The sequence below is a fragment of the Oncorhynchus keta genome, chromosome 11 (genome assembly GCF_023373465.1).
Source record: "Oncorhynchus keta strain PuntledgeMale-10-30-2019 chromosome 11, Oket_V2, whole genome shotgun sequence".
NCBI lineage: Eukaryota > Metazoa > Chordata > Actinopteri > Salmoniformes > Salmonidae > Oncorhynchus > Oncorhynchus keta.
This window is the reverse complement of record NC_068431.1, coordinates 50,634,748-50,657,318: the sequence shown is the minus strand read 5'-3', so window position 1 is coordinate 50,657,318 and position 22,571 is coordinate 50,634,748. Positions and strand designations below refer to the sequence as shown.

The 22,571-nt window shown below is 44.6% G+C and overlaps 1 protein-coding gene across 2 annotated transcripts in view; it reads right to left on the bottom strand.

The window, feature by feature from the left end:
* Window positions 1-13,622, bottom strand: part of LOC118390534 (short transient receptor potential channel 5) — a 34,096-nt gene extending 20,474 nt beyond the window's left edge. The window contains exon 1 of one of the 2 annotated variants that reach the window (XM_035781192.2): window positions 13,135-13,622. The gene's annotated coding sequence lies outside the window, so the exon portion shown is untranslated. The remainder of the gene's footprint in view (window positions 1-13,134) is intronic. The other variant, XM_035781191.2, reaches the window with a different exon arrangement.
* Window positions 13,623-22,571: the final 8,949 nt, after the last annotated feature.

Below are 22,571 nucleotides of genomic sequence, written 5' to 3'. Positions count from 1 at the left end.
GGTCAAGGCATCTTGAGGAGGCACGCAAGAGTTCGATCCTGTTTCGCGAACAAATTGCCCCCTTGGAAATGCGTTCCTGTGTCACCGGTCAATGAGGAGGGACGTGTATAGTATCACCTAGCAAAGACAAGCCGCAGAATACAGACATCAACCTCCATTTACACAAACTGGAGATTGTAATAAAACACAGCTATCAAATCTAATGCTAAAGCACTGTTCTTTCATGATAAGAATTGATATCACCCATTCCAGCATGGCTGTTTACTGTGCTGAAACGCCCATGCTGGTCTCCATCTCTTCATCAGACCAAGCTGGCAGCTGCAGTGCACAGACCGCACAGTTTTTCAATGTGAGTACTAATTGGCATTAAATGCGAGTAAACCAAGCCAAAGACAACCTTCTGTCCATCTTTAGCACATATCCCCAATCTGTCCCAACGGAGAGGACTGAAGCCTCTCGAAACAATTACATCAATCGCCCCCTGTACAATGTCAGTTAACATCCCATATAAAATATGAACTGCTTAGTCCATGATGTCTATTGCCCCCCCTCCCAGGTCCATGATGTGTCCAACATCATTTTCTTTTACTTGGATGAGACAGGGCTTTGGGGGGGGGGGGGCTTGGCTTCCATGGTGATTTTGCCCACGCACCACTACCGTGATGGAGAGTGAAGGAGTCGGAGAGAGAATACACAATCACACACACACACATGCACACACTCAAACACAGATACAGTGCCTCAAACACAGATATAGTGCCTCAAACACAGATACAGTGCCTCAAACACAGATACACAACCCTTGACTTTTTCCAGATTTTGTTGTGTTACAAGGTGGGATTAAAAAATGTTTACTTAAAAAAAAAAATCTGACCGATCTACACAAAGTACTCTGTAATGTCAAAGTTAAAGAAAAATTGTAACGTGTACATTTTTCCCATAAATAAATAAATATCTTGATTAGATGCTGTAAATATTCAACTCCCTGAGCTGTGATTCTTTCTGGGTAAGTCTCTACAAGCTTTGTACAATTTGGCCTTGTGTTTTAAGTTATTGTCCTGCTGAAAGGTGAATTTGTCTCCAAGTGTCTGTTGGAAAGCAGACTGAACCAGGTTTTCCTCTACTATTTTGCCTGTGCTTAGCTATATTCCTTTTCTTTTTATCCTAAAAAACTTCTTAGTCCTTACCGATGACAAGTATACCGATAACTTGATGCAGCCACCACCATGCCACATGTTTTGCAGTTTTACTTTAGTGCCTTATTGCAAACAGAATGCATGTTTTGGAATATTTTTTATTTTGTTCATGCTTAATTCTTTCCACTCTGTCATTCAGGTTAGTATTGTGGAGTAACTACAATGCTGTTGATCCATCCTCATCTTTTACCTATCGCAGCCATTATCGTGAAATCCCTGAGTGGTTTCCTTCCTCTCTGGCAGCTGAGTTAGGAAGGACACCTATATATTTGTAGTGACTGGGTGTATTCAAACACCATCCAAAGTGTAATTAATAACTTCACCATGCTCAAAGGGATATTCAAGTGCTGATTTATTTGTTTGTACCTACCAATAGGTATCCTTCTTTTCGAGGCAACCTCCCTGGGCTTTGTGGTTGAATCCATGTTTGAAATTCACTGATCGACTGAGGGACCTTACAGATAATTGTATGCGTGGGGTACAGACATGAGGCAATCATCCGACAATCATGTTGAACACTATTATTGCACATCGACTGCACATTTAAGAACCTTTTTACTCCGGATCTTATTTCAACTTGACATAACAAAGGGGTTGAATGCTTTTACTGTCTCAAGACATTTCAGCTTTTCATTTTTTTATTCATTTGTAAAGATTTCAAAAACATAATTCCACTTGGAGATTATGGTGTGTAGGCCAGTGACACACAAATCTAAATTGAAACCATTTAAGACTCAGGCTGTAACACAACAAAATGTGGGAAAAGTCAAGGGGTGTGAATCATTTCTGAAGGCACTGTACACTCGAGATCAACCAGGAGCGACCAAACCGTGCTCTGTGTTAATATGCTGACAAAAACACAAACGATTTGGACCTTTTCAAGTTGTCCATACAGGTATTGTCTTTGTTTTAGAGCCTCTTGAGCATCGCTGTGAGCATCCTTGTGTTTAGCCCACGATGCTTTCGTCCCTGGGAAGAATCTAGATGATGTCTGCATTATATAATCTATCCTCTACATCAATTGTAGTGTTGAAGGCAAAATAAACGCGTTAGTCATCGTAAAAAACGAAAGCAAATGACTCCTCGTCATCTATTGTGTGTCATCTTATAGCATAGTGGACCTTGCATAACTCTGTCACATTCATCTTGAAGGATGATTGTGTCCACAGTAAATGTTCAACTCTGCGGTTAGTGTTGTGACCAGGGTGGTAAAGTAATGGGTGATATTAGGCTACAGACTGTGAGGTATGTTATTGATCCTCCCTGTCCATGTGCACCAGTGACATGCAAGTCAGGGTTGGCAGGGTATGCAGTGCTTACCGAGCAATAATCAGATTTTTTTTAAAGCTGTTATGAAAAGCCAAATAAAAAACGTTATTATATAGAAAAGTTTCTGTTATCTAATGTTCTTTTTAAATCAAGGATTCTTGCGCTTTTGTTGTTTAAAATCTCAAATACTTCTATATTTAGTACTTCGTTTCAGATGTGATAGCCTAACCGCCGAACAAATCCAACGATGGGATTTCAAAATAAATGATCTTCTTAAATTGTTTTATTTATTTCACCTTTATTTAACCAGGTAGGCTAGTTGAGAACAAGTTCTCATTTACAACTGCGACCTGGCCAAGATAAAGCATAACAGTGTGAATAGACAGCAACACAGAGTTACACATGGAGTAAACAGTAAACAAGTCAATAACACAGTAGAAAAAAAAGAGTCTATATACATTGTGTGCAAAAGGCATGAGGAGGTAGGCAAATAATTACAATTTAGCAGATTAACACTGGAGTGATACATGATCAGATGGTCATGTGCAGGTAGAGATACTGGTGTGCAAAAGAGCATAAAAGTAAATAAATAAAAACAGTATGGGGATGAGGTAGGTAGATTGGGTGGGCTATTTACCGATGGACTATGTACAGCTGCAGCGATCGGTTAGCTGCTCAGAAAGCAGATGTTTAAAGTTGGTGAGGGAGATAAAAGTCTCCAACTTCAACAATTTTTGCAATTCGTTCCAGTCACCGGCAGCAGAGAACTGGAAGGAAAGGCGGCCAAATTAGGTGTTGGCTTTAGGGATGATCAGTGAGATACACCTGCTGGAGCGCAGATGACCTGGAGCCAGTGGGTCTGGCGACGAATATGTAGCGAGGGCCAGCCGACGAGAGCATACTGGTCGCAGTGGTGGGTGGTATAAGCGGATGGCACTGTGATAAACTGCATCCAGTTTGCTGAGTAGAGTATTGGAAGCCATTTTGTAGATGACATCACCGAAGTCGAGGATCGGTAGGATAGTCAGTTTTACTAGGGTAAGTTTGGCGGCGTGAGTGAAGGAGGCTTTGTTGCGAAATAGAAAATAGATTTGATTTTGGATTGGAGATGTTTGATATGAGTCTGGAAGGAGAGTTTACAGTCTAGCCAGACACCTAGGTACTTATAGATGTCCACATATTCTAGGTCGGAACCATCCAGGGTGGTGATGCTAGTCGGGCGTGCGGGTGCAGGCAGTGAACTGTTGAAAAGCATGCATTTGGTTTTACTAGCGTTTAAGAGCAGTTGGAGGCCACGGAAGGAGTGTTGTATGGCATTGAAGCTCGTTTGGAGGTTAGATAGCACAGTGTCCAAGGAAGGGCCAGAAGTATACAGAATGGTGTCGTCTGCGTAGAGGTGGATCAGAGAATCGCCCGCAGCAAGAGCAACATCATTGATATATATACATAGAAAAGAGTCGGCCCGAGGATTGAACCGTGTGTCACCCCCATAGAGACTGCCAGAGGACCGGACAACATGCCCTCCGATTTGACACACTGAACTCTGTCTGCAAAGTAGTTGGAGAACCAGGCAAGGCAGTCATTAGAAAAACCGAGGCTACTGAGTCTGCCGATAAGAATATGGTGATTGACAGAGTCGAAAGCCTTGGCCAGGTCGATGAAGACGGCTGCACAGTACTGTCTTTTATCGATGGCGGTTATGATATCGTTTAGTACCTTTAGCGTGGCTGAGGTGCACCCGTGACCGGCTCGGAAACCAGATTGCACAGCGGAGAAGGTACGATGGGATTCGAGATGGTCAGTAATCTGTTTGTTGACTTGGCTTTTGAAGACCTTAGATAGGCAGGGCAGGATGGATATAGGTCTGTAACAGTTTGGGTCCAGGGTGTCTCCCCCTTTGAAGAGGGGGATGACAGCGGCAGCTTTCCAGTCCTTGGGGATGTCAGATGATATGAAAGAGAGGTTGAACAGGCTGGTAATAGGGGTTGCGACAATGGCGGCGGATAGTTTCAGAAATAGAGGGTCCAGATTGTCAAGCCCAGCTGATTTGTACGGGTCCAGGTTTTGCAGCTCTTTCAGAACATCTGCTATCTGGATTTGGGTAAAGGAGAAGCTGGGGAGAATTGGGTGAGTAGCTGCGGGGGGGGGTGGAGCTGTTGGCCGAGGTTGGAGTAGCCAGGAGGAAGGCATGGCCAGCCGTTGAGAAATGCTAGTTGAAGTTTTCGATTATCATGGATTTATCAGTGGTGACCGTGTTACCTAGCCTCAGTGCAGTGGGCAGCTGGGAGGAGATGCTCTTGTTCTCCATGGACTTTACAGTGTCCCAGAACTTTTTGGAGTTAGAGTTACAGGATGCAAATTTCTGTTTGTAAAAGCTGGCCTTTGCTTTCCTGACTGACTGAGAGTATTGGTTCCTGACTTCCCCGAACAGTTGCATATCGCGGGGACTATTCGATGCTATTGCAGTACGCCACAGAATGTTTTTGGGCTGGTCGAGGGCAGTCGGGCCTGGAGTGAACCAGGGGCTATATCTGTTCTTAGTTCTGCATTTTATGAACGGAGCATGCTTATCTAAGCTGGTGAGGAAGTTACTTTTAAAGAATGACCAGGCATCCTCAACTGACGGGATGAGGTCAATATCCTTCCAAGATACCCGGGCCAGGTCGATTAGAAAGGGCTGCTCGCAGAAGTGTTTTAGGGAGCGTTTGACAGTGATTAGGGGTGGTCGTTTGACTGCAGACCCGTAGCGGATACAGGCAATGAGGCAGTGATCGCTGAGATCCTGATTGAAGACAGCGGAGGTGTATTTGGAGGGCCAGTTGGTCAGGATAACGTCTATGAGGGTGCCCTTGTTTACAGATTTATGGTTGTACCTGTTCGGTTCCTTGATTATTTGTGTGAGATTGAGGGCATCTAGCTTAGATTGTAGGACTGCCGGGGTGTTAAGCATATCCCAGTTTAGGTCACCTAACAGAACAAACTCTGAAGCTAGATGGGGGGCGATCAATTCACAAATGGTGTCCAGGGCACAGCTGGGAGCTGAGGGGGGTTGGTAGCAGGCGGCAACAGTGAGAGACTTATTTCTGGAGAGATTAATTTTTAAAATTAGAAGTTCGAACTGTTTGTGTATGGACCTGGAAAGTATGACATTACTTTGCAGGCTATCTCTGCAGTAGACTGCAACTCCTCCCCCTTTCCCAGTTCTATCTTGACGGAAAATGTTACAGTTGGGTATGGAAATCTCCGAATTTTTGGTGGCCTTCCCAAGCCAGGATTCAGACACAGCAAGGACATCAGGGTTGGCAGAGTGTGCTAAAGCAGTGAGTAAAACAAACTTAGGGTGGAGGCTTCTGATGTTGACATGCATGAAACCAAGGCTTTTTCGATCACAGACGTCAACAAATGAGGGTGCCTGGGGACATGCAGGGCCTGGGTTTACCTCCACATCACCCGCGGAACAGAGCAGGAGTAGAATGAGGGTGCGGCTAAAGGCTATCAAAACTGGTTGGGGACAAAGATTTCTGGGCGTGGTAGAATATATTCAGGGCATAATGCGCAGACAGGGGTATGGTGGGGTGCGGGTACAGCAGAGGTAAGCCCAGGCACTGGGTGATGATAAGAGAGGTTGTATCTCTGGACATGCTGGTTGTAATGGGTGAGGTCACCGCATGTGTGGGAGGTGGGACAAAGGAGGTATCAGAGGTATGAAGAGTGGAACTAGGGAGTCCATTGTAAACTAAAACAATGCTAACTAACCTGAACAACAGTATGCAAGGCATATTGACATTTGAGAGAGACATACAGCGAGGCATAAAGTAATCACATGTGTTGATTGGGAGAGCTAGCTAAAACAACAGATGAGACAACAACAGCTAATCAGCTAACACAACAACAGCAGGTAAAATGGCGATGACTAGGCAGAGAGTGTCGGATTAACTACATACAGAGCCTGAGTTCGCGGCTGGGGCCGACAGATATAAAATAAACAGAATGGAGTACCGTGATTAATTAATGGACAGTCCAGTAGGCATCAGCTATGTAGCCAAGTGATCATAGTGTCCAGGGGGCAGTAGTAGATGGAACAGGGGAGCCCCACTACACTAGCGACACAGCGTTTAAAGTTAGTAGCGTCTGCTCCGACGGAGGCCGGATGAAGGCACAGCGGATAGAGTATTCGTTGGCAGACCAGTCGTGGTGTTGCGGCGGGACGCCGTGTCGACAGAGAATCCAAGCCAGATGGCGAAAGAGGTATTGTAGAATTTAGTTTGCTAGCCGGGAGATGTGCCTGGCTCACGGCTAACTGGTGCTAGCTTCGTGGCGTTAGCCACTATATCCAATCGGTAGCAGCAGTGATCCGGTGCCAAGGTCCAGCGTTTACTGCAAGGATCCAGTGGAGTTTTGGGCTCTAGCCGTGTATGAGTGGGGTTTGGGTGAACAGCTGAGTAGGCCGGAAGGTGGGCCTCAGGGAATAGCTTGGGTACTAGGTGCCACGGTGAGTGAAAGCTAGCTGTGAGCTAGCTAGCTAGCTGCAAGCTAGCTGTGAAGATCAGAAATAGTGGTCCAGGGATTATGGCAGAAATCCGGCGTTGTTGTGGAGAGACAGTCCGATATTGGTAGACAAGCGATATTGGTAGACAGGCGAATATTATCCAGGCTAAAAACAGGGCTGGTATCTGTGCAGAAGGTAAGAGCTGCTAGCAGTGGCTGAAAATGACTAAATAGCTTGTAGCTTATTAGCTGGTTAGCTTCTGGAGATTCTTGAATGGGTTCTAAAATTGAAAATAATAGTGATTCCGTATCAAATTGGGTGAAGCAGGTTACCAGAAGGTATAATCGCATAAAAAAATCGAGAAGAGATTGAAAGTAAATAGAAATATATATACAAAAAATACGAAAAAATACAAAAGTACACGAGAGGACAAAACAAACACGTCTTCACTGCTACGCCATCTTGGACCCTGCTTTATCTCCGGAAAGGACTGAGCTCTATAATATATACACAACGTTTGGAAAGCTCATATCCTGAGCTAGCCATTACTTTGGCATCCTGTAATCTGAGCAATCAATTGATCCATTTTAAGTTTGTTCACAGACTGTATTTAACACAAAGTAAAAATGTTATGATGAAATCGTTGGCTCTTAGGTGGCCCAACTCTCTCCCAATTCGACAGGGGATACAGTTACTATTAGAAGTTGTAACATTAGAATTATCGACAGCGAGGATGAATGGTGCTAGTCAAGGAACAAGGGGATAGGGGATAAGTGGTGAGGGGGTGAGAAGGGTGGTGTGGGCAGAACTTTGGAACGAAAAGTGCACGTCAATCTCAGAACAACAGCAAAGGACCTTGTGAAGGAAGGAAACAGGTACACAAGTATCTATTTTTCTTTACATACCAAGTGTACTCTTACAAAATCATTTTTGATCAGTATGATCAGTTCTCTGTATGTATCTCTTATATTTATTTCCCTTTTTGAAGTGCAGCCCATGTGTACATGTTATATAACTGCATATTTGAATTGAAATTGATATTGGACCTGTAACCCCCCAACAAATGAAATAAAGGGTATTCATTCCTTTCTTTCCATCCATTCGAATGCATTAAAATCCTTGACGCATGCAGGCTTTCCTGACTCCAGTCACTGTCAACGGCAGGGTCGGTATAGGCGTCGCTGCTTTGCCTGTCTTGAAGTAGCCTGAGCCGATTTCATATTTTGTGCAAGCGTATTGACTAAATATGTTGTGTGGCGTATCCTCCTAAATTGGGGCTCGCATCCCTCGGACTCAACAAAACCAGCTAGCCAGCAAAAACAACCCGACAAATGGACACCACTATACTCCAACCCAAACAACTCTCCAAGTTGGAACTATCATGCAAGGAGCTGTTTGGCAGGCTCGAAGAATGGAAGGTCGACCACAATGAAAGTCAAGACCAGACAGCGGCATCACACAGCATACAAGATGTGACTTTATTCATGACAGGCAAGGCAACCACCATCTCCCTCACTGCCAGCCGTCAGGCAGGCAAACAGCCAGCACTGGACTGTCTGCCCGTCCAAAATGTCACCACCAATCAACACTCTCTACTCAGACTTGGGGCACAAGTCTCTTTTTGATTTACATTTGGTTGAGTTGAGTTGGCAACTAACACGAATGCAACGTGAAAATCAGCAAAAGACGTCACCGTGACATTGGATTTAGGTTAAAAGTTGGATGAAAAAAAGACGAAATTCTGTAACGTGAACATTCTGTTAGAACCTTATTATATATGTGTGTGTAATAATATTTCACGTAATAATATTATGTGTGTGTGTGTTTGCGCGCCACCCATTGGAAGAATTGTAAATCCGTTGTGAAAGGCCATGGCGTTTGCATTGCAAATTATTTTGATTAAATTAGTGCCACATCAGTCGTAACTATGGATGCTACATTGGTTCTATGACTGAGCTGAGTTTAGCAGTGTGTCATTTTGTCAGATGATATGAGATATGCCGCTATCAGAGGTTATCACTTGTTTATCTTGGCTACATTGGTGTTTACATTTGGTGAACGTTTATTTGTGAGCTTTGATAATAGCCGGTGCTTATCCAGTCAACGACCTCACCTCATGTCACTGATTTGCACAGCTTCTCATTGCTCTGCTGACTGTTGCACACATCTGCACCACAAGAAATTATATTCACCGCAAGACAAATAGCCTACAATGTATTGTTTTTTTTGTGTGTTTTTTTCACTCTCTCGTGCTTTTCAACCAACAACAAGACTGAGGGGAATACTGCTTCAAACAACTATATATTTAATCACTAAGAGCTCTATATACCTATACACCGCAGTTCCATATGAAAATGACTTGATTGTTTAAAAAAACAAAAGGATATTATATTAGCTGTGCAGGATGTGTGAAGCAGGGGGAGATGAAAGAGATGATGGAGTGTAATGGAACAAGCTGTGGGCGTCCAAACCTGTGGGTGCTCTGTAATGTAATGGTTAACACCACGGATTCAGTGCGCTTCTGAAGTCTTGTGAGCTGCTAGAGTGGCCCTGCCTGCCCGTACACTCACTGCTCGGGCTCGGGGCTCTGTATGTGGGTAGTGCACTCGTGTTGTGTGATATAAGAACTAAACATGGAGTCATTTGAAGATGGAGGAGCGATGAAACTTCCACTGCTATGAGTGGTGGGGGGGGAAGGGAACCCATGGAGAGGACATGGATATTTTGTGCAGATGCTTCATTGCTATGCCCAGTGATAAAAGCGGCATCGCGCTCATTGATTAGCTTACATAAGAGCCTTCTCCTGACATTCAAACGAACATCCATACTTAAGATGAACACTTGGACCCCGCGGTAGTTCTTTATTTCTCTGTCTCCTCTTGGTCTTCCTCTGCGAGGCAAGGTGAGGGGGAGCAGGGAGGGAGGGAGCCCGCTGGCCATGCACACACACAGGATGAATAATGCAGAGATACTCCGGTTCAGCTTGTTCCGTCGTGGGGTGGGGGGGGGGGCTGGATACCTGGCGCTTCATCAACCTGTTGCCGTAGAGCAAAGGCCTTGGAGCTGCTGAAGGCTGGAGCATCCTCCACTGCACCAGTACGGTAGAGCTGTAGGGAGGCTCAGGCTGATTGGAAATCCAGCAGAGTGTGACAGAATTAGGGAGGTTTGGTTTTCTGTTCAAAGAATGCACCTGCATGTAAGGATTTCTTCACAAGCTGTCATTTTAAACGGTGACCTAAGCCCGAAGAGGAGAGGCTGGTGAGAAAAGTCCACAGGTGGGGTGTGGACAGGTCTGGTGCGGCAACACTAACCTCAGTACTATAAATACAATTCAGGATGTGTCACAGGAGCCGAGCCAATCAAAGACGTGAACATCACAACAGTTAAAAAAAAATGTGAACCTGTTTTCCAGGTACCGCCTTCGATTGTGTTCAAGTTTGTCAATCGATGGTCAACTGGACAGTTGGAGAGTGAGACTTGTGGCTCTATCGCCATGGTGAGAACTACACATCTGGGAGTGAAGGAGATCTGTTGTCGATGTCTGTGCCCCGAGTGGCAGTGAGGTTGACAACTACTGTCCAAACGACATTCCTTTTAAATTCAGCAAGTCAATACGATGAAAATATCCTCATGATGTTAGCCTAATGTCATTCATAAAATGATCAAATCAGTAATAATATGAGAAAAAAACACAATTGGTATAGGGACCTATCATATACATCAGAATGTGCAGCTTCAATGGCCATTAGTTGGAAAGCTGAGCAAAAGACAGACGTGTTTGTACTTTGACTCGGAGTCTGAGAGAGGCAACAACACTAGGCAACAGCATGTAAACCTCCACAATAGGGAGCCAGTGCAGAAGTCTAGCAATCAGTTCTCTCTCTCTGTGTGTTTGTGTCTCGCAGGCAGATGTGCACCAACACTGACTGTGCTGTTAATACTGAAGCAGACACAGAAAACACATCCACTTAGAGGAAATGCTAATTGGAGGAAAGGTGATTGTTTACTACAGCCCAGACGTGATGAGAGAGAGAGAGAGAGAGAGAGAGAGAGAGAGAGAGAGAGAGAGAGAGAGAGAGAGAGAGAGAGAGAGAGAGAGAGAGAGAGAGAGAGAGAGAGAGAGAGAGAGAGAGAAGAGAGAGAGAGAGAGAGAGAGAGAGAGAGAGAGAGAGAGAGAGAGAGAGAGAGAGAGATGGAATCCGCCAGCAGCACTGTGAGAAATTGTAATCTCCCACTTGACTACATGTGACTCGTCCACACTCCCTACACCTGGGATGTTGTGTCTCCCAGCCCATCAACTGTGTGAGAGACACAAAGCTGCTATTTAGCCAGATTATATCCTCTGTGCTGTCAACAATGACTCAAATGATTATTACCACAATGCTAATACACCTCCTCAGACAGACATGAGTTATTCTAAACACTCCTTTCTCTAATCGTCACCCACCGTTGGGTTCATTTGCCATCCACAAACCCAGAACTCTGTGTGGTGCATCCAACCCCGACAGCGAATTATGACAGAGGATTGTTTCTTTGAAACACTAAAGCCTGAACATTTGATTCCTCCTGCACCATCCACCGTATTCACAATGAGGAACTAATTACAGTACGAGGCATAATCATTGGTTTTTAACACGCGTCTTGTTTTGAGGGTAGGATTCAAAGTGGGTCTCAGGTGCAGAACCACAGGTGTGACTTCAAAGCGCACCCAAGGCACACAGATGGATGGAGGGAAGACTGCAGCATTGGATCGTACAATTTGCGTGATACGACCCTGAAGCACATTGCTGTTATGACTCTTTTGACGGGTAACAGGCGTGGATATTTTACTTTTAGTCTGCTCCTCTTTCTGACCTGTTCTCCGTGCTGTGTGTGAGGGCGTGCGTGCATGACTGCATTTCCTGTGGAATCATCCAGAAGATACCATGGCATACGTGCATTGCGATCATTAAAGCTGAATTTAGACATCTTCCTAACAATACACAGGAAGGAATTGGGTACACAAAAATCTGAGAAAATAAACCATATGAAGATATATATATATATATATATATATATATATATATATATATATATATATTATATTTTACACATAGTGATGAATTATGTTTTATTGTCACATCAGCTAGGTTCTGTCAAATGTGTTGTTTTACCTGGTCAGCCATAGTAGTACCGCACCCCTGGAGAAAATGCGGGTTAAATGCCTTGCTCAAGAGCACGTCGGCAGATTTGTCCCTTTGTTTCCTCCCCGGGTATTCAAACCAGCAACCATTCGGTGACCGTCCCAACACTCTAATTGCTAGGCTACTAGCCGCCCTAAAATAAACAGCGATGATTCATACATTCACAATTCTACATTTGTTCTGAGAACTTTGAATATCCTGCACTGAAGGAAGAGATTAGGGAAAGAAAAATACATGATGTGGGATTGGTTGTTTTTATTCAGTGCTGCGCAGCGATATTAGATTAGGGCTTGCTAAGGGCACACTACCACACCTCCTAGTTTGGTTATGTGCATTAGAAATTAGGAACACAGCTCTTCTGTCTGCCCCTCTGTGTATATCTTCCCTCTGTCCATAAATCTATGCGGTGTCTCGGTGGCCTTGAACAAATCATAACAAGCAGGTCCAATCGCTGTGTCACAGGCCAGCACTCTGTTGAATTGCGTTTCTGTCCATTTAAAAGGTGGAGGACAAGCCATGTTAAAGTTCTTGGGAGGGACCGGTGTCCCTGTTGAAATAAGCACAATGTGCCGAAGCCTGGCTGAACGCTTTGCTTCAAAACCCCTCAACACATTGTGCTGTTTTTACAGTGAGTGGGATTCTTGTCTGTGGTCGGAAAGGCTTACTGCTAAATGAGTATAGATGACGCCCCTTTACTGTATATCTCAGCAATTATGCGATGTACCAATAAAACAGGGGCTGATGATTTCCACGGAGATACACACTCCATTTCAACTAGAATTGCAGACGAGTGTTTTCCGCATGGATTGTGCATTTAGTTCAAACACAGCTGACTTATCTCCTGCAGACTAAATATGTACAAATGTGCCATCGTCTCCAGTGTGTCGGAGAGAGAACGGCACACACAAATCCCACCGTCCACCCTGGAGTCTGGCTCCTACTTAGTTTGACTTATGGAGATGCAATGTTTACGTTGAAAAGATAATGGCAAACTTACCTGGTGCAGATTTTTGACATGGTCTTTTTCTTTGCGTTTCCCCCCACCCACCAGTCTGGTAACTCCTAGCTTGTAATAGTGATTGGGTGGTCCTGTTAGAATCAGTATATCCATCCTTACACTCCTCCCCACTCTGGGGGAAAATAACAAGAGCAAAGCTGATTATCCAAGAGGTTCTCTCTGGCATCCAGTGTTCAGGTAAGAGGCAGAGAAATGACTGGGTATCTTCTCTCTGTGTAAGTAGGAGGGTCTGTGGTGTTCTACCTCTGCTCTGCTATCCTGTGCTGCGTCTCTCCCCTCACAGCTTGCCGCGCGCCACTCTCTCCCCTCTGATTGGTGGGGCAGCAGGGCCGGGGGCTCGCCGTGCATTTGCTACGGTTGTCATGGTGTCGAACGGAGTGTAGTCACGGTGGCGGCGGCGGGTGCCCTTCTCCAACCCCTCTCTGTCTCTCGCTGCGTTGTCAACACTGCCAGCTCCTCTGCTCTTCACATCACACTCTCTTCTTTGGCTCTTTGCATTCTCTCTCTCTCTCTCTCTCCTTTCTGCACCCTCCCTCCTGCTCTCCCTCCCACCCTCCTCCCAATCTCCCCTCATTTATCTCCAGCACCAGCCTTCTCTCCCCATGCACCCATTCTTCTCAAGTATCTACCTGTTTCGTCGCTGTTGATGTCAGCCCTTCCTCCCCTGCTCCCCAGATTGCAGGTGCAATTTTGTCATCCGAGGCTAATCAAGGATCAAGGGATTTGACATGGCCTACCCCTCCCCACCCGTTATCACCAACCCTGCAGAGTTACACTGCTGCAGTCTCCCGTTCTCATGCATAATCAATACACAAACCTGTCTGGAGTTGTAGTGTACCTTGAGTTGCAACTAACCACATTTTGCTACCCGAATCATGTTAATTGAAAGGAGGCCCCACGTGTTCTGGTGACTCTCCACATGGATCCAGTCCCATTGCGGGGTTGAATGGAGCACCCTTGGAGTGACAACAGGAGAGATGATATGTGCCAGCGATGTGCTCAACCTCATGGGAAACAAGAGTGACGTGTGGGGAGAGGGGGTTAGCATTGATTCACTGTGGTGTTCATTTTCCCCAGTCAGATGACGTTACCTGTACAGGGATGGCTGGCTTGTGGCACTGCAGATGAAGCACACAGGAGACAAGGGGCTCTAGAAATGCTTTGGCACGCACGCACGCACGCACGCACGCACGCACGCACGCACGCACACACACACACACACACACACACACACACACACACACACACACACACACACACACACACACACACTTGCTAGAAACAATAACAGGCCAATTTAGATTCAGTATCTCACTGACATACCATTATCAGTTTCTGCTGTTTAAATACATTATCTGTCTTTAATAAGAATGCAAATGTGCTGCCAGCGGGGATTCTTCAACATGAAAAGATTGCATTGCTGCCGTTCAACAAAAAGTAATCATTTTGTCGCTCTTTGAAGGACTCCATCCTAAACCCCTGATTGATTACCCATATTAACAATTATCATCGAATATCCATCACACTTGGGGATTATTCAGTAGCATAAATATATATCTCTGGTTCATCTGCAATCCAGCCAACCACACCCAGTCAAGAGTGATTCATTGAATTACTTGATGAATTAGACAATCCTGTAATTAGAAATGGGAGATGTGGTTTAGTCCTCAAAACAAGATTCAGCCAGGCCTGTGGCTAAGTTGTCTTCCCCATGGTGCCGTTTCCTCATTAATATCTCTGTGTCTCGACGGCTTGTGGGTCTGGACATTCATAATGTATGGGTCTGTTCTCTAATTTATTCCTGTAGAAATAAATCCCGCATGATGTGGCTTTTCCATGGCTCTCGTTGTTTGTCTGACGCAGGAAAGACTTGTTTCGGTAAACAAAGAGATTGAAACAACAGACGCATTTAACATCAATAACCCTTGTATCTTTTGCTTCTTCAATGCTGTCAACTCCGACTTATTATTAGATTATTAGTTTGACTGTTATTTTTTTTTTAAAGACAGGGATCTAGGGAGGAGGACAAAAAGAGTGAAGAGAGAAAAAGGAATAGAGACCGAGCTCTTCTCAATTGTAAGAGGGTGGAGACACGAGATGCTAACACAGTGTGGCATACTGCGACAAATGGCTATGCTGTCATGGGTACACAGAAGCTTTCCTGCATTCTCTCTAGTCTACGCTGGTTTAGAGTGGTTTGTACACGAGTATCTGAAAATGTTAAGCAGCTTCTGGCAGAGAGCAAAGCACACACACACGGATTTGAGGAGGATGAGATGAGAGCTCTATCCCAACCCCCCCAGACACTATTTTGATTGATCAATTATCTTCTTATGCCGGACAAATGTCTATGGTGATTGTGAGCTATCATGGCTAAGTCTGATTAGAAAGTAGTAGGTTTGTGTGCTGTATCCACGCGTGAGCATGCAATGACAGACTTTTAGATAACCATTCCAAACCATTGTACAATGAACTATACCACAAGAGAGAATAGCATATATATGACATCAGCAGTGTGATGTAACTACAGTGGCTAGCGAAAGTATTCACCCCCTTGCCATTTTTCCTATTTTATTGCCTTACAACCTGGAATTAAAATAGATTTATTTTTTGGGGGGGGGGTTGTGTCATTTGATTTTCACAACATGCCTACCACTTTGAAGATGCAAAACATTTTTCATTGTGAAACAAACAAGAAATAAGACAAAAACACAGAAAATTTGAGCGTGAATAACTACTCACCCCCCTAAAGTCAATACTTTGTAGACCTTTTGCAGCAAATACAGATGCAAGTCTCTTGGTATGTCTCTATAAGCTTCACCAATTTAGACTATTTTGTGTATGTCCATTACATGAAATCCAAATAAAAATCTATTTCAATTACAGGTTGTAATGCAACAAAATAGGAAAATCACCAAGGGGGATGAATACTTTTGCACGGCACTGTATATAAACCTGCTAGTTAGGTCATAACGCTGCCCCTGGCTCAATATATGTGAGAAAATTCCACCAAACCCTCCATCTTGTTGATTTATAATCAACAGATTACATGCCTCTTTGAGAGCCTGCTGATATTACAAAGGAAATTGAGGAGTGATGGAGCATTTGGGTGTTGGGGGAGAGTGTGAGTGTAATGGAGAGAATAAATCTAAACCGAACGGTGGCAATGATGTAAACGTAATTGTGTTCTGCACCACCTAACGGCCACGATAACGTGTAGAGCAAATGGACAACGATGGTGCTATTCAGTAACACCTTACTCTCCGCCGTAGCACTTTTAGTGCCATGATACAGTACGTCCTATCATTTATTCAACATGATGTCACTAGTACTCTCTATTATATCTCCACGTAAATGACCCGGCAACAACATGAAATACCATAGTGCTGCTTCTGGTTCTACTTCAGGTCAAAGTCCAATAGACTTTGTGGGAAGTGTCTTGAAATGGCATTTGACCTGGAACGTGCACCGGTTATCACACCAGGTTTCACACACAATTACAACGCATTAAAAATACAACCCAAATGGCTGCAACTTCCGTGCAAATAAAAACAAGAGATGCATATGGTGTGTGTGTGTGAGTGAGTGAGTGAGTGAGTGAGTGAGTGAGTGAGTGAGTGAGAGAGAGAGAGAGAGAGAGAGAGAGAGAGAGAGAGAGACAGAGAGAGAGAGAGAGAGAGAGAGAGAGAGAGAGAGAGAGAGACAGAGAGAGAGAGAGAGAGAGACTCGGTAGATGCGTGAGTGTGCACTGATCAGATAGGACCCTGGGAGTACGGAAGGATACCCAGGCAATGTGGGCCTGGAATGACAGAGGTAAGGCAGTGACACAGGCCCCAGAGATCAATAAAGCCATTACACACTCAGCTGTGGACAGCAGCCATCGGACAGCAGCAGCAGTCTCACTCTGACGGTCCCTCTGCACACGCACTACCTAAACCACCGAGAGCTTTCTGAGATCATCAGCGGGAAAACAAACGTTTCAATTACAGTCTTAGGCCCAGGATGACTTTGGCCATGAGAGAGAGGAGGAGAAGATTGATCAGTGAGGCCAGGTCTTAATCTCTTGTTTTGGTCTGCCTGTGCCCTTGTCCTGGTAACCTCCCACCCGCCACTGGGGGGGAGTTGTCCAGTGGAGGCTGCTGAGAGGAGGACGTTTGATAATAATGGCTGGAATGGAGTGAATGGAATGGTGTTTGATACCATTCCATTGATTCCATTTCAGCCATTATTACGAGTCGTCCTCCCCTCAGCAGCCTCCACTGGAGTTCGCATATGGCAAAAGGTTGTCGTTGATTGATTTCAAATCTTGTGGCGCTGTTATCGGCTAGCAGTCCTTTGGTTCACTTCGTGCTGATCACGGCGCTGTCCATGGTCCTGAATTGTCCAGCGCCAATATCAGCACACAAAAAAAGGATTTCCGCAGACGAGTAAAGGCCAATTATACTCTATAGAAAAGGACCCTCCGGGAGCGTGTAACAATTGTACCACCTGTCTCCACTCTCCTGGACGCAGGTCCCTAGTGGATGTGGAGTGGTCAAAAAAATGTTGGGTGGATGTACCGTGTTGATGACTCTGTGTTGTCAGTGTCTGTGATGCAAAGGTATTTTTGGAGGGCCACGCAGGCCTTCACCGTGGTCTCAGCTTTCTCTGGGGCAACCTCTGGGTCTCATCTCAGGTTCCTCCATCTTGCAGCAAGGATCCCAAAGCAGTTCTCTGAAAGTATTATGGCTCGTGAATGGCGGTAGTTGTAAATCTTCTTGGCGGCTTCAAGGCCAGAAGAAACTTTTGAATGAAAGAAGCGTTTCCATTAGTATTGAACAGGAACATGAAGGCTATCGAATGTGTACTGTATCAACTTGTGTAGCCTTTGCTTTGGACATAGGCCCCCATCCTGCCAGATCACTTTTATGTCAGGCATATAATTACAACATCTATATTGGTATACTTTTTACACCATGTGGATATAGTCACATGTACAATATTTAGCTATCTTACCTGGATATGGTCGCATCAGGTTTACCCTCAGAGGGAATGCCTCGTCTCCCACAAAGACATGTGGTCTCGATGTTTGGGTACCCGGCAAGCACTCGCCTTGGTAGAGGCAGCTGGCCTGCAATGAGTTGGGAGTCGAACTTGTTTCGTGAGAAGATACACGCATCTCCCTCCTGCACACATTAGGGCCTCGGTCTTTATGCCAGTCAAGAAAGTCTATACTCTTTCAAGTGAAATCATCAAACAGACAAGAGAAAGTGTATCAGACATTCATGTGTAACAGTCATATCAGCAACAGGGACATTCCTGCGGTAACATTCGTGGTAACCGTTGGGTTATATGTGAAGATGTACGGTATACGCCATAAATTGTAATGCTACAAGACTTATCTGTACGAAATTAACACGTGTAGCTTCTGAGTTTGCTTTTGTTCATTGAAGTTTCTCGAAACGCTTGTGTTCACAATGCAGCAAATGATAACAGAAAAGTAGTGCCTGATATTTGTCTAGAATTACGAAAGTAGACAAGTTGGAAGTCAGAAAATGTATTGAGGATGGTAATTGGTGTGCTATTAAATGGCCTGCAAATTACACGAAAAGTAAAGTAAAAACCAATTGGTGTGAATATGGGGGGCCAGAGCTGGTGTTTATAATGGAGATTACATATGTATTCTCCATCATCCTCTCTTGCAGTGTTCAGTGGGCGAATTTTCGCAGTTTTATTTATTTTTCAACCTCCTGAGTAGTAAGAGCTCCCCCTAGAGGATATCCACTACACAAGGCCTATCTTGCTTGGTCAGCTACTCTGGCTGCCCGATCCCCTAGTAGATTTACACTAGGCGGACTTCCTCTCTGGGTGGAAATACACAACAACGATATGGACAAAAGTGCCCCGCAAAAAACGGACTCAGCCCTTGCACATGCATGCACGCCGATCAACGGACAACTTCATCGTACCTGCGGCTTCTATAATGTAAGTTACAGCAGCATGCATTATAGTGCAGGCCAGGGATCATCAACTAGATTCAGCCCATGGGACAATTTGTTCTTGAGTGGATGGTCAATGGGCAGAACATAATTATAAATCATTTGGAGATTTGCAAAAATGGGACAGCAAGAAACCCAAACAGATATAATAATATTTGACTAAATCATAATCGCTTCAATCCATGTTTAGATTTGTATATGATCACATATACCTCTCCATTATGCATGGGAATACCTTGGAACACATTTCCAAAATTAAAATCACTTGTAGATGATTTGCTTGTGTTTTTAGGTCTTAACACCAACAACAGAATCGGCCCGCCAGTTGGAGACCCCTGGTGTAGGCTAATACATTAGTTTCGCATCACAACAAGTGACCATAAAACATAAGCAGAACTTGAAAGATGAGATTCACCAAAAGGTATTCCAATACAATATTTGCTCAATCTAGGACAGCCACAGTGACGAAGACCAGGTCAGCATACTCAATGTTCCCAGAACCAGCAACATGGTGAATAGCTCAAGTCCTCCCCTTGTTTCACTGATCATCTGGTACTGATGTTTGGATGCATAACAACGATCTGAGGAAAAAGACGCATATATAGTGATACTGAATGCTGAAGCATCATTACCATAAATCAATGCGGGTAAAGTGAATGACTTGGACACTGTCGGCTGCTCGGTTGTTGATTGATCAGAACATACCCTTGAACCCTTCGACAGGCCCATAGGCCAAACAGTATGTAGGCTACAGATTGTATCTTTAGGCACCGTAGTCAATGATCACACCAAACACCGATAACATGCTGCACACTTTCATCATCTGTGATTTATATATGTACTGCGCTTCACGTCGGGAGAGACCCAGTGTTTCTGGTGTTGCAGTGAAATGGTTTTTCAGAGAACAAACCAAATTCTGCAAAATTCTGCAGGCACAGAGTGAGAAAAAAGAAGATTCAAATGATCAAAATCAATTCTGAGGTCGATGCCGTTTCTGCCCCAGCCTGTTTCCCTTCTCAAATGCAGATGCTAATAGGCTGCTGTGATAGATTATGACATCAACAGGATATTTAATGCACTGTGACTTTTGAGCGTCTACGTTGGATTGTTCTTATCACAGAATGGAAACTATGCTATCACTGTCGCCGGGAATGCAAACAAGTTCCGCAATATCTAGAGTAGCTACAAGGGCTAACATTAGAATGATTTCCAACCTCACAATGACTCACTGCAAATGGATCCAGCATACCCAGGCAGACAGACTGTATGTCGTCTAGGGATGAACGGCTTCCTTTTTTTCCTCCCGCATGTGCCGTGTTCACGTTTCGAACACGTTTCGAACTGCTGTTCGTCTGCTGTGCCAACCTATTCACAAGAGTCGTGTGTTCAATAATAGATCTTTTTAAATGTAACCTTCATTTAACTAATTGGAGTGTGAAATCGCACGTATTGTCACAGATCCCTCGGGTAACTTTCATTACGCACACCTGGCCCCTATTCCCACTGACTTTCAGAAAACGCTTGACCTCTGTCATTGCCAACAAAGGGTATATAACAAAGTATTGAGATAAACTTTTGTTATTGACCAAATACTTATTTTCCACCATCATTTGCAAATAAATTCATTAAAAATCCTACAATGTCCTCCCGGGTGGCGCAGTGGTTAAGGGTGCTGTATTGCAGCGCCAGCTGTGCCATCAGAGTCCCTGGGTTCGCGCCCAGGCTCTGTCGTAACCGGCCGCGACCGGGAGGTCCGTGGGGCGATGCACAATTGGCCTAGCGTCGCCCGGGTTAGGGAGGGTTTGGTCGGTAGGGGTGTCCTTGTCTCATCGTGCACCAGCGACTCCTGTGGCGGGCTGGGCGCAGTGTGCGCTTGCCAAGGTGGCCAGGTGCATGGTGTTTCCTCTGGCGCATTGGTGCGGCTGGCTTCCGGGTTGGATGAGCACTGTGTTAGGAAGCAGTGCGGCGTGGTTGGGTTGTGTATCGGGGGACGCATGACTTTCAACCTTCGTCTCTCCCGAGCCCGTACGGGAGTTGTAGCGATGAGACAAGATAGTAGCTACTACAACAATTGGATACCATGAAAATTGGGGAGAAAAAGGGGTAGAAATTAAAAAATAAAAAAAATAAAAAATCCTACAATGTGATTTTCTGGATTTTATTTCCTAATTTTGTCTGTCATAGTTGAAATGTAGCTATGATGAAAATGACAGGCCTCTCTCATCTTTTTAGGTGGGAGAACTTGCACAATTGGTGGCTGACTAAATACTTTTTTGCCCCACTGTATGTGTCATTTGTTCACCATGGTGCGGTCGATTATTGTTACTATGTCCGTTGGTGCGTGTGAGTGCCTGTGCTGTGTGTTCTGGCTTTCATGCCATTGTGAATTGCGCAGATGATTCCGGGTCTCGTCCCGTGTGTCATTAATCATTGTGTGCGTGTGTTATTTATTTGAGGTACTGCTCGCTCTTTTGTTTTGGGTTACTACCCTCTGTTTTTGTTACATGTCCGTTTGCTCTTCGTCCCTGTGCCTTTACACGACAGGTCGTAATTCGGGTGAAATAAAAACCCATATTACGCATTCCTGCATCTGTCTCCCAAATCACTCATACCAACATGACACCCGTATGCTACCAATAAAGCATGTGCTAAATTCTCACACGTACTATCTATTAAGCTCGTCGACCAATGATATACTCTAACCCAAATTGAGAGGTGACATTACTCCGTGCCTCTCTTTCTACTCTCGATTGTGCACAGGTGAACAAAATGAACAGGACTCCCTAAAATACGAAAGTGTGTAGCCAGTGAGCCTCTCTCCCTGTATCCAACGGTGTGGACATACAGCTGTCGGGTTAGGACCCCCACAGAGACCGCATTCACTCCGGTCTCTGAACACTCTTCGCTCCAAACACAAATAAATCAAACTAAAGTGTAGGTACTCTTTTCCCCTCACTCTCGGAGTTATCATTTGCGTATCAAAGTCACCGGTGTAATGATTATGCAGCATATGAGCTAACAATGTGATGAAGATATAGAAGTAAAAGGGAATTGGTATGGGGAAACTGTGATACCTATCTGACTCGGATACATTTTCCAAAATGATTCTTGCCTGGTTGTTGTTCACCCTCTCCAGAATGGCACTGGGGCACAACAAGTTTTTCCATATCTGACATGTGGCGTAGTTGGCAGGATGCTCAATACGTTTTGGATGAACGACCGAGGTGAACAAAATAATGCAGCCCCCCAAACAAGCACTCTGTTAATGCCATCGATGATGGAAGCGCCATGGGTTCCTAAATTTAAAGGGTCAGATAATGAAGATTCTTATGAAGAATGGCAAGGCCAAATTTCAGTTTATGATCCGAACACTAATGCTGACTCCACAACAACAGCTGGAGTGTCTAACGCGTGCATTGAAAAGGGATGCAAAAAGAT